At 48.0% G+C, this 11,865-nt stretch overlaps 1 protein-coding gene across 1 annotated transcript in view; it reads right to left on the bottom strand.

Moving 5' to 3' along the window:
* LOC136580365 (gap junction beta-1 protein-like) overlaps positions 1 to 5,162 on the bottom strand; it is a 58,233-nt gene extending 53,071 nt beyond the window's left edge. Inside the window, exon 1 of the mRNA XM_066580876.1 lies at positions 5,018 to 5,162. The gene's annotated coding sequence lies outside the window, so the exon portion shown is untranslated. The remainder of the gene's footprint in view (positions 1 to 5,017) is intronic.
* Positions 5,163 to 11,865: the final 6,703 nt, after the last annotated feature.

The raw sequence follows: 11,865 nt of genomic DNA on the forward strand, positions 1-11,865 counted from the left end.
AGTCCGCACGGACATTTGTGCATCACAATGTTATTCCTATGGGGCTTGAGTTCTGCAGCATTCATTGTAAAAAAAATCAAGCACCTAGAAGACGTTATCAGAATCAAACAAAGTTTGTATGTGTCATTGTAACAGTGACATAAGTTATTCATTACAATATCAGAGAAAAACCGGATGCACACGGCTGGGTCAGATTCAGCATGCCCGGCCGGTGACCCTTGTGTACCTGTCCACAGTTGTCTCTTCTGTACTGTGGATGTCCAGGCCGGCACACATGCACAGTGCAGAAAATGCCACGCCGTTCCTAGGTGATGATGCAGAATCCACGACCTTTCTGCAATGTCATTGCGGAAGGGCTGCAGATCGAACAGCTTCCAATGACTTCAATGGTAGCTGTCCGCGCAGAATCTGATTTCTGCTCGTGGACATGGAAAAGCAATTTCCCATAGCATGCCTGTGGGCAGTATTTGCTGCGAAATCCAGAGGCGTAAGCATTGGGCCAAAAAGATATTTATTGCAGAAAACTAAACACTTGAAGGGAGGCTCTAGTATGGGCCGCCTCTAGCTTGGATGCAGGAGGGGATAAAGACGGCTATGCAGGTTCTAGTATCCTGTTGGGTCGCACCTAGCTTGGATGCAACATGTGATTCAGGCGGGCATGGAGGCATGCAGGTTCCGTATGGTATCCAGTGGCATATTGGTCCACATTTGCTGTAACTGAGCCTCTAGATCATGCAAACTCATCGGCTGTCGAAGTTGGCATCCCAGATGGTCCCATACATGTTCTATTGGCAATAAATCTGGCGACCGGGTGGCCATGGAAGTGTGACAATATTATGGAGGCATTCCTGTGACCTCTTTGTGTGTGCACCATGCGGCCGAGCATTATCCTGATGGAAAAAGCCTCTTGGAGTTCATTAGAGGATCACATGTGGCTGCAGGATGTCCTGAACATATTGCTGAGCTGTCATTGTCCCTTCTACCACTATTAGGGGTGAGGCCTAGTGCTCCAGACATAAACATGGCTGTTGTCAGTGCCCAAACTAAACTGGATTCATCGCTGAAGACAACCCGGTTCCACTCCATTGCAGTCCAGTTTCGTCGTTCAGGACACTACTGCAAACAGAGGTGACAGTCAATGGGTGTCAAAGGCAGTACAGGCAATGGGCGGTGTGAGACCAAACGTCCTTCAGCCAAGTGCCTGGAAATGGTTCAGACAGACACAGGAGCCTGTAACCATGGCATCTCCACAACATTGTCACACTACTGTGGCTGCCCGGTCGCCAGATTTATTGCCAATAGAACATATATGGGACCATCTGGGATACTAATTTCAATACCCTACAAAGTTGCTCGATCTAGAGGTTTAGTTACAGCAAATGTGGATCAATATGCCACAGGATAACATACAGAACCTGTATGCCTCCATGCCTGCCTGTATCACATCTTGTATCCAAGCTAAAGGTGACCCAACACGATACTAGAGCCTCCATGTCAATCCGTATCACATCTTGTATCCAAGGTAAAGGTGACCCAACAGATTACTAGAGCCTCCATGTCCATCCGTATCACATCTTGTATCGAAGGTATAGGTGACCCAACAGAGTATTAGAGCCTCCATGTCTGCCCGTATCACATCTTGTATCCACGTTAGAGGCGGTACAACAGGGTACTAGAGCCTCCATGCCCGCCCGTATCACATCTTGTATCCACGTTAGAGGCGGTACAGCAGGGTATTAGAGCCTCAACCGAGGAGATGGTGGGGTAGATAAGGATTTCAGTCACGGGTGGCTCTACCGTCTCCTCTCCTGGGGGTAGCTCAGGACCTGTCCAAGTTACTGCTGGGGGAGGTCACAGGGAAAGAGTAACTAGTGGTTACCTTAAAGTTCTTTGTCACTCGTGACGCCACCATTCCGTCCTCAGCGGTGAATCCTGAAGTTGTAATAAATAGTCCACACCCAGGGATAACTTTCTGAACAAAACGGGGAACAGTCGGTAATGTTCGTTTACTTAACTCCAATAAAATAACAGCAGGTCAGCACAAATTACACTTCTTGAAGGTGGTGTGACTAGGAGGCTTTCTCTCGGAGTAATCCAGACAATCCACAGTCTCAGTTATCTGTGTGATCCCGCTCCCGGCGACACTCTTCCGCTCCTACTCTCTATTAGTCAACACTCACACTTTAGGTGCTTTCCTTCTCTCTCTCTGTGTTTTAGTGATGACACACTGAGTATAGTAGACCCAGGCCAAGCTGAAGGATCTCTCTGCTTCTTCCACTCTTCCCCACACAGACCGATCAAAGTCTGTGGGGCTCACTCACTCGAAGACAAAGCCTCTCCCAGACTCTCTTGACTAACTCGCATAACATCCTTACCAACACATATATTAAACATAGTCACATGACATACAACATGATACGTTTCTCAGACATACCCCAGACATTAACCCATTCAGTGCTGCAAAGGTGCAATACACATCTCAAATGCACACTACATAGAAGACACTGACAATACAATTGCATGAGACAAACGTATAAAATTATGGAGGGCCCCCGCAAACTTCAGGCCTCTACAAGTGTGCTATAAAAACATAAGAAATATTATTTAGAGAGAATAGATTTTTTTCTAAATTATCAATTCTAGCTAACCATATGCTCATCTTATAAATATACTACATTTTACTTTATTAGGATTATTATTAGTGATGAGCGAGTATACTCGCTAAGGCACATTACTCGAGCGAGTAGTGCCTTAGCCGAGTATCTCCCCGCTCGTCTCTAAAGATTCAGGGGCCGATGCAGGTGACAGGTGAATTGCAGCGGGGAGCAGGTGGGAACAGGGGGGAGAGAGGGAGAGAGAGATCTCCCTCCGTTCCTCCCCGCCCCCCGCTGCTCCCCGGCCCCCGAATCTTTAGAGACGAGCGGGGAGATACTCGGCTAAGGCACTACTTGCTCGAGTAATGTGCCTTAGCGAGTATACTTGCTCATCTCTAATTATTATCATATGGAAACAGGTCATTGGCATGTTTACATTTTCAGATTTAGGCCTCTTTGACACGAGCGTATTTGCGCAGCTAAGTTACAAACGCGAACAAATTGTTACTATTAGAACCAATGGATTCCTATGGAAAGGTTAAGATGAAAAAATTTTAAGTGCATAAAAAAAAAAATCGCACCTAAAATAATAGGACATGCATGACTGAAATCCCGCAACTGAAATTCCCTGCTACGTGAAAAGATAAGACCTAACCTACCTTTGGTGTGCGATGCTCAGGAGTTTCCATAGACTCCTATGGGAGCTGGAAAAATGGAGAGGAGAGGGAGTTTACCTGCGTCCAACACTCGGAAACAAGACAGGTGTCTGTAGTTTAGACATTAGAAGTCATTAGGAGGATTTCTACTGACCGAGGGAATTCCGAACAGCAGCACATTTTTTTCTGCGGCACGCAGCTCCTGATCGTGTGAATGGGCAATTTCACCGCTAATTAAGCTTGGGACTAGATTAGGGGAAATCATCCATTCATACTATTTTTTGCCCATTAACCCCTTAGTGACGGCGCTATCGTAAAACTACGTAACAAACAAGCCCTCATACAGCGACGTCGATGGATAAATAAAGGAGCTACGATTTTTTAAAAGGGAGTAGGAAAAAACAAAAATTGAAAAAAGCAAAAAAGCTCCGTCACTAAGGGGTTAAGGGCTCATTCACACAGGGAACTCGGTACCGCAAAAGTCACGCGCTTAAAAAACACACGGCTATTAGAACCAATGGTTTCTTATGAGCGCTGCGGAATAAGTTGGCGCTATACAAATAAAGATTATTATTATTATAGAATGTTCAGATTCCTTCATCTGAACGCTCCCATAGGAAACCATTGGTTCTAGTAGCTGCATGTTTTTCTTAAGCGTGCGATTTTTGCGTGCCTAGCTCGCCACGTGAAAGAGGCCTTAGCTGTGGGGTTTTTTTTTTGCGCGGGTAACTTCGGCGTGATTTCCACGCTCGTGTGAAGGAGGCCTTAGAACATGTGCCTCATGCACGTTGGTTGATTTCTATACTTTACGTGAAACAAGACTAATCAGTAGAAATTAGTGAAGATAACCTCAGCTAGATATGAGGTTAACACAAAAGCAAACATGTTGACATTGTTGAAAAGCAAAGAACCCCAATCGGTTTAGAAATAAGTGCAATCAATGTTTCTCAAACAGAAAAAAAACAATGATGGCGCCCTCTGAACTTGGAAAGCTACACGTATTCAAAAGTGATTTTTAGGACCATCCAGCTGAGTCGCGTCACGAGTCTGCAGAACATGTGATTGGTCATGTACTCATGTTACATATCCTTACCGTCCGAGAAATGTGTGTTGCATCATCAGCTAATCACAACCAGTTGGAAGCTGCTCAAGGCACAATTTTCCATACAATTGGGCTATATCCTGTAGATCTTTATGTGCATTTCTGAGAAACAACTTAAGTAAGACTGACATATAGCTGTAATCAGACTACAATTCCTGTCCCCTGCTTTGGTCCTGCGTATTGGTGGCTTCAGTCCACCAATACTTCTGGGGATTCTCTGTCCATACCACCTTATGGAGGTTAAAGGAAACCTGTCACTTCCAAACAGCACCATAAACTAAGTTATGGTGCTGTTTGGGGAGCCGGGGGATGTATTTTTTATACTTACCTGTTCTCCAATTCCTACCGTCTATTGGAGAGAGTGTATAGCGGTCTGAAAAGAGTCATGTATCGATCGTACAACAGGTCGTATAAATTAATAGTCTTTTAAAGTGCATTTATTGAACCAATTTAAAATCCATTTCTCAAGGCATATGACATTTGGCCACATATTTAAGATTAGATCAGCGGGGAGAGTGGGTAAAGAGACATGGATACAAGGAGTAATATTGTGTAGTATGGTACATTTCCTTTTACATTGAGGTACATAGCATATTGTTAATAGAACCCATATGTTAGATGGAGTATGATTTACATGTAATGAACAGTTAGACATACTATCATACCAAAGCCGCAAGAAGACCAGGGGAGCCTCTGGAGAACAGCTGCAGGAGGATCCAATCGGCGGGGAGAAGAGGAGCTGGTCCAGGAGCGGCAGGCGACCAGAGTGTGCAACCGCCGGGAAAGAGAGGTACCAACGCTGAGCTGCAGGTGACGTCACCAGGGTGAAAAGGAGCTGTCAAGATGAGCTGTGAAGAAGACTGCTGCTGACAAGGGCAGATAAGTATATTTTGTGTGTGTAAGTGGGTGTAAGTAAGTGGGTGAAAGAGGGCGAAAAAGACAAGTAGGTGAGGAGGTGTTAAGTAAGGGTGTGTAAGAGAGGAAGTGAGTGTGCAAGTGAAGCAAGGCAGTAATGACTGAAAGTGAGCAGGCAGTGAGAGCCTGTGAGTGATTAAAAAAAACAAACTGAAATTGAAAAAAAAAGATGCGAACGGGCAGAGGTATGTGAGTGGTTGCAAACGGTGAGAAGCACTTGAGTGGTTGCGAACAGCGAGAAGCACGTGAGTGGTTGCAAACAGGCAGAGGCATGTGAGTGGTTGCGAACGGACAGAGGCACATGAGTGGTTGCGAACGGTGAGAAGCACGTGAGTGGTTGCAAACAGGCAGAGGCACGTGATTGGTTGTGAACGGGCAGAGCCACGTGACTTGTTGCAAATGGGCAGAGGCATGTAAGTGGTTGCGAATGGGCAGAGGCACATGAGTGGTTGCGAACGGGCAGCGGCACGTGAGGAGTGTGATCTAGCTGATTCTCGTTACTTCTGTGGATCACCACTAGAATGTGCTCCATGCTTGACAACCCCATCCAGGGTGCTACTTGTGTCATATATGCCGTCCTTGATCAGCTGATCAAGGGTGCATACTGTTGCGCAAGATGCATGCACCTCGCACATTTGGAAGCACAATTCCTGGATCTAAATGGGCGAGTGGCAACTCTGAGATCCATTGACAACATGGAAAGGAGTTTGCTGCTCACTCAGCGGACGCTCACTGGGGTAGATGCAGAGGTGGATGGTAGTTCGGAAGAGCAGGAGGAGCAGGCAGCTAGCTGGGTGACAGACGAGGTAGAGAGAGGAGAACCAGGGAGGCTAGTTTTGAACTGGCACACGCCAACAAGTTTGCAAAGTTGGCAGATAAGGAGGATGCCATTACAAGGTCAGCACCACTGCAGCCCGACATGCCTTCTGAACGCCAGGGGGATTACTGCTACAGTAAAGGCCCATTTACATTGGACGAGTGTCAGCCAAACGATGCCCAACACTCGTCCCTGTATCCCTGCGCTCCTGTGCTCCTGCATGGGAGCTAGCAGGGCTGGCTCGCACACGGAGCGGCCAGCAGGGGGGGTAGGGCAGGGCAGGAGATTTCTCTCGCTATCCGCTCCTCTCCATTGAGATAAATAGGCGCCGTTTGCTATGGAACGGCTGTTGTTTAAACTGCACAATGAGCGATGATCGTCATCGCTCATCTTTCAGCAGCCCAAAAGATAAGCGATGACGATCATCGCTCATCGTGCAGTTTAAACAGCCGTCGTTCCATAGCGAACAGCACCTGTGTATCTCAATGGAGAGGGGCGGGGGAGCGAGAGGAATCTCTTGCACTGCCCCGCCCCCCCTGCTGGCCGCCCCGTGTGCGAGCTAGCTGTGCAAGGAGCATGGGAGCGCGGGGATACAGGGACGAGTGTCGGGCATCGTTTGCCCGACACTCGTCCAATGTAAATGGGGCTTTAGAAGAGGAAGGGGAGCGCAGGGCAGACTAGACAGGTCCTAGTGGTGGGGGACTTGATTATAAGGGGGGAAGATAGGGCAATCTGCCACAAAGATCGGGATCGTCGAACGCATTAAAAGAAATATAGGGGTGAGGGACGGGAACATTATTCTTCCACTATATAAGGCACTTGTCAGGCCTCACATGGAATACTGCGTACAGTTCTGGTCACCGGTGCAGGAAAGATGTAGCAGTGCTTGAAGGAGTCTAAAGAAGGGCAACTAAATTAATAAACAGAATAGGAGGACAAGAATACCCAAAGGAGGACAGGAATACCCAAAGAGGCTAACAAAATTGGGATTTTTCACCATGGAAAAAAGACGGTTAAGGGTGACTACCCACTAGCATTTGCGAATTTGCTGCGTTTTCTTTTTCTTCAGGTGTCTATGGGGCTTTCTAATGTTAAAAACGCATAGCGGCAAAATCGCAGTTTACAGCAAAATCGAGATTTTGCACAATGCGATTTTAACATTAACAAGTCCCATAGACCCCTGGAGAAAAAAAACGCTGCAAATTTCGCAGTGAAAAAGAACTGTAGTGGGTAGTCACTAGAGATGAGCGAACGTACTCGGTAAGGGCGATTTCGCAATCGAGCACCGCAATTTTCGAGTACTTCACTACTCGGGTGAAAAGTACTCGGGTGCGCTGTGGGTGAGTGGGAGGTTGCAGCGGGGAGTGGGGGGGGAGAGGGAGAGATAGAGGGCTCCCCCCTGTTCCCCGCTGCTACCCCCCACTCCCCTCTGCAACCCCCCGCCCCACAGCGCCCCCGAGTACTTTTCACCTGAGTAGTGAAGTACTCGAAAATCGCGGTGCTCGATTGCGAAATCGCCCTTACCAAGTACGTTCGCTCATCTCTAGTAGTCACCCTAAGGGGCGACCAAATAACTACGTATAAATACATTAGGGGACAAAACAAGGTTCTCTCTCATGACCTGTTTATACCCAGGACTGCAACGGTAACAAGAGGGCATCCTCTATAGTTAGAGGAAAGCAGGTTTCATCACCAACATAGAAAGGGGGTTCTTTACTGTAAGAGCAGTGAGACTGTGGAACTCTCTGCCTGAGGACGTGGTGATGGCAAAATCAATAGAGGAGTTTTAGAGGGGACAAGACGCCTTTCTAGAGTGCTATGATATTACAGGATATAGACATTAAATAATCAGCGGAGTTGGAGTACGGTAGGAACTTTCAAAACATTGATCCAGGAATTATTCTGACTGCCATTATGGAGTCGGGAAGGAATTGGGCTAATTGGCTTCTACCTCATTTGGTTTTTTTCACCTTCCTCTGGATCAAAGGAGGGGAAGGGGGGGGGGGGGTTGAAACAGGCTGAACTAGATGGACATTGCCTGCCTTCAGCCTAACATATTATACTGCTATGTCGACATAGTTTTGAAAATGCGGAGATGAAAAAGACAAAAATCACTGCGGCCTTAAGGGAAACCTGTTGTACCAATCTAACCTCCAAAGCTAATTTAGTTGGCTAGCAGAGGATGAAAAATCAATCACTACGGCCCTCTATTTTCTTAACAAATCCATGTACTTCCGCGATGAGGTATATTCCCACCCTGTATGCAAATCAGTACGGAAAGGTCATCTCGCTGAGAAGAGTCACGCCGATTCATGAGCTGCTGAGCGAATCTTTCTCTTGATAGACAGCTCATTGCATTCCCCATTATACAGGAAACATCAAGAGAAAGAAGGTATGGCTGTCTGGCTTCTGATGAATCAGCGTGAGTCTTCTTGGCCAAATGACTGGCTGATTTGCAAACAATGCAGGATAACTTTGGAATGTAATTGCAGAGGCACATGACTTATTAGGAAAAGAGAGGGCATTAGTAGGGATTGATTTTTCATTCACTACCCGGGAGTAAAATCAGTTTTATGGGTGAGATAGCAGTGACAAGTTCCCTTTAAGAACCAAAGCAGGGAACCGTTTACATTGAAAATGCTGTCCATTCTGCAGGCATCATTGTATGAAGCAGGAGAAGCTGAGCAATCTGAGGCTTCTTTTTCACGAGTGTATATTGGCTCGCCGTTTTCCTAGTCGGCCGATATATGCTGTGATCTGATGCATTGGATTCCGATACATCAGATCACATGGCCGTATTCTTGTGATGTAAAAGCACATGGCCAGCCAATATATTTGCTGGGCCCAAAAGATAGTCCTGGAACTATCTTTTGGGCCAGAATACATCAGCCGTTGCATGGGCTCCTATGGGTTGCCCATGACAGCGGCCGGAGGTGGGAGGGTGTTTAGCACCATGGCTGTTAAACTCCCTCCCTCTGCTCTCCTCCCTGCCCCGCTAGGCCCGTCCGTGTCCCTTATCCACAGCCAGCAATGGGAGGAGGCAGGACTGAGTGGCGCTGAGCTCCACCCATGTCCCGCCCGCTTCCATTGCAAAGAGCGAGCAGGGAGGACAGCAGAGGTGAGCCTACGGGTGGAAGGGAGGGGAAAGGGGCGACGGCATGGTATCCTCGGCATATATGCGCCGGAGTCCATGCCGTGTGAACAGGCGCACAAACATTAGATTTGTTCAGAAATCTGTTCAGAAACTTAAAACCACAGATGGTAGTGTATATTGGCCGACCGTGAAGTCGCCGGACGTTGGAAAGAAGCCTGATATATAGTTTATGGGAAGAAAGTCAGCATAACGTCTAATTTATTCATTATTTCTTCTTTGCTTATGCTTAGCTTAGAGGTCCAGTAGGTGGTCTTATTTGTGATTGACAGCTAGTTCTGAATACACACTAAGGCCTCATGTCCATGGGCAAAATATGATTTAAGATCCGCAGCGGATCTCCCGCATGCGGATCCGCATCCCATAGGGATGCATTGACCACCCGTTGGTAGATAAATACCCGCGGATGGTCAATAAAAGGGATTTTAAAAAAATGGAGCATGAAAAAATCTGGACCATGCTCCATTTTCGTGCGGGTCTCCCGCGGGCTCCCGCGGGCTTCTATATAAAATAGGAATTTAAAAGTATTTACCCATCCGTAGCGGGAATGTCTTCTATTCCTCACGGCCGGATCTTTCTTGCTTCGGCTCGGCGGATGTGCCCGGCGCATGCGCGCGGCACGTCGACGACGTGCCGGCGACGTGCCGCCGGCGTGACGAATTCATCCGCCGGCCGAAAAAGAAGATCCGGCCATGAGGAACAGGAGACTTTCCCCGCCCGCTACGGATAGGTAAATTCTTTTAAATTCTTATTTTCAGCCCTCATGTCCGCGGGGCAGGAGGGACCCGCTGCAGATTCTACATGTAGAATCCGTAGCGGGCCTGATTTTCCCCGTGGACATGAGGCCTAAGGGTTCTTTCACACAGGCGCTGTGACATCCGACCGCCTGAATTGCGGCTGAAAATTGCATGACTGAGAGGCAGCCGCCACCAAGCTTCGGCTGCATCTTCCGTTTTCTCACCCATTCAGACGGCCGGCTGCAGCATGTATACACCACAGCCCAGAATACCATTGGCTGAGGGGAGAGAGTTCAGCTCTGCTAGACTCCCTTCCCCTTTCCACCCCCTCTCCGCCCCTTGCCGGCTGCAGGCAAAGAGAGGGCGAAGGAGCTTAGCAGAGCTAGTGTGCTAAACCCTCTCCCCTTCTCCTGCTTCTAGGAAGGGGTAGGACAGGGGGGGGGGGGGCTTAGCAAAGTTAGTGTGCTAAACTACCTTCCCTTTTCTGATGGTTCTCATAGCCTCCCATAGGAGTCTATGGGAACGGCCAGCATTTAAAATAGGTAATATGTATGCACTATCTGTAGAAGTGTTGGGTGCCATTACTAAAAGTCAAGTTAATTACTGCCCGAGTATGTGTGGAGTGACCCCTACCCCTCTTCCTCCTCTGGAGTGCTCCCTTTCCCTTTCCAGGAGTGGTATCCTACAGATAACGTGGATTGTAGGGCCGGTTTCATCCTGTGTATCCTCCCTGACCTCTGATCTCTGTTCTATCCGCACTGTGAAGAATTGTACCTGAATTACTGTAAATAATTGTTTCGCAAAATTTTTATTATAAGTAAAGTTTATACCTGGCCCTAACCATTCCTGGAGACCCAAAGTACTATACACCAGTGTCTGTGTTCATTCTCTGCCATGTAACATACCAATGTGTGGGAACGGTGGCATCACCCGTGCAAACTACTACCCCCTCCTCATCCTGTTTATTGGCATTCCCTATATTAAGGGTATCGAAGGTGTCCTGCAATCCGGCTCTGGCCTTGGCTATGTGTCATCCCTCAGGGAAGAGAGCCTGGTAAGTGCCACCATGACAAGCCAACACTTATCCCTCCCACCTCTTCACACTTGTCAAGTGTCCAGGGTACCCCTCTGGGGTGTTGCAGTGTTCCTTTGTTTAGCGCCACTTGGAACAAAATCTGAACTGTTGCGCCATATCAGTTTAATGGATTGCCACTTAAGTTTTAATGGGGCCACCAAAGATGGCGCCCAATTCACAGAGCTCTTCTCTATGGCTTACTCTCGCCAAGAATCTCCAGCCAAAGCTGCTTGGTGCCAAAAAAGTCTACGCCTTGGCCTGGCACAAAGTAAGGGGGGGGGGGGGGGACTACACCTACTAAATGGACTTGTAGCCCAAAGTAGGAGGAGTTAACTGCTGCTGCAAACTCCTGGGCTTAGAAACTGAGATGTCTCCTCCCACTTCTGCTGACAGTTGAGTGATCTAGGGAGTACCCGCAGGTTACCCACCTCCAAAGCCACAGTTCTATTGGAGCGACAAGCTGGAGCTTCTGAAAGAAATGAAGAGCATTACTCCAGTGCTGCCGCCAAAGAAGAGGCTGATTCCCTTTGGAGAACGTTAACCGACCAGACCACGGAGACTGCCCAAGCCGATGGAGGAGGTCGCGCTGCTGCCAGCGATCCCTTCTGTGGACATACAGCGATCCAGACGGGTACCGCAACTGTGGCCACAGGGGAGAGAGGAGCCGCTGTTCTCCTGGATAGTGGTTCACAGAGACAACAAGCTAGCTCGAGTACTTATACCCTCGTGTTGCATCCCTTCCTGCACGATTTTGAGGACCCGGGGGTACAAGTCCACTTCGGTGCTCAGAAGCATTTGTTACTGTGGAAAGAGCTGAG

Source organism: Eleutherodactylus coqui, chromosome 10, assembly GCF_035609145.1.
Source record: "Eleutherodactylus coqui strain aEleCoq1 chromosome 10, aEleCoq1.hap1, whole genome shotgun sequence".
NCBI lineage: Eukaryota > Metazoa > Chordata > Amphibia > Anura > Eleutherodactylidae > Eleutherodactylus > Eleutherodactylus coqui.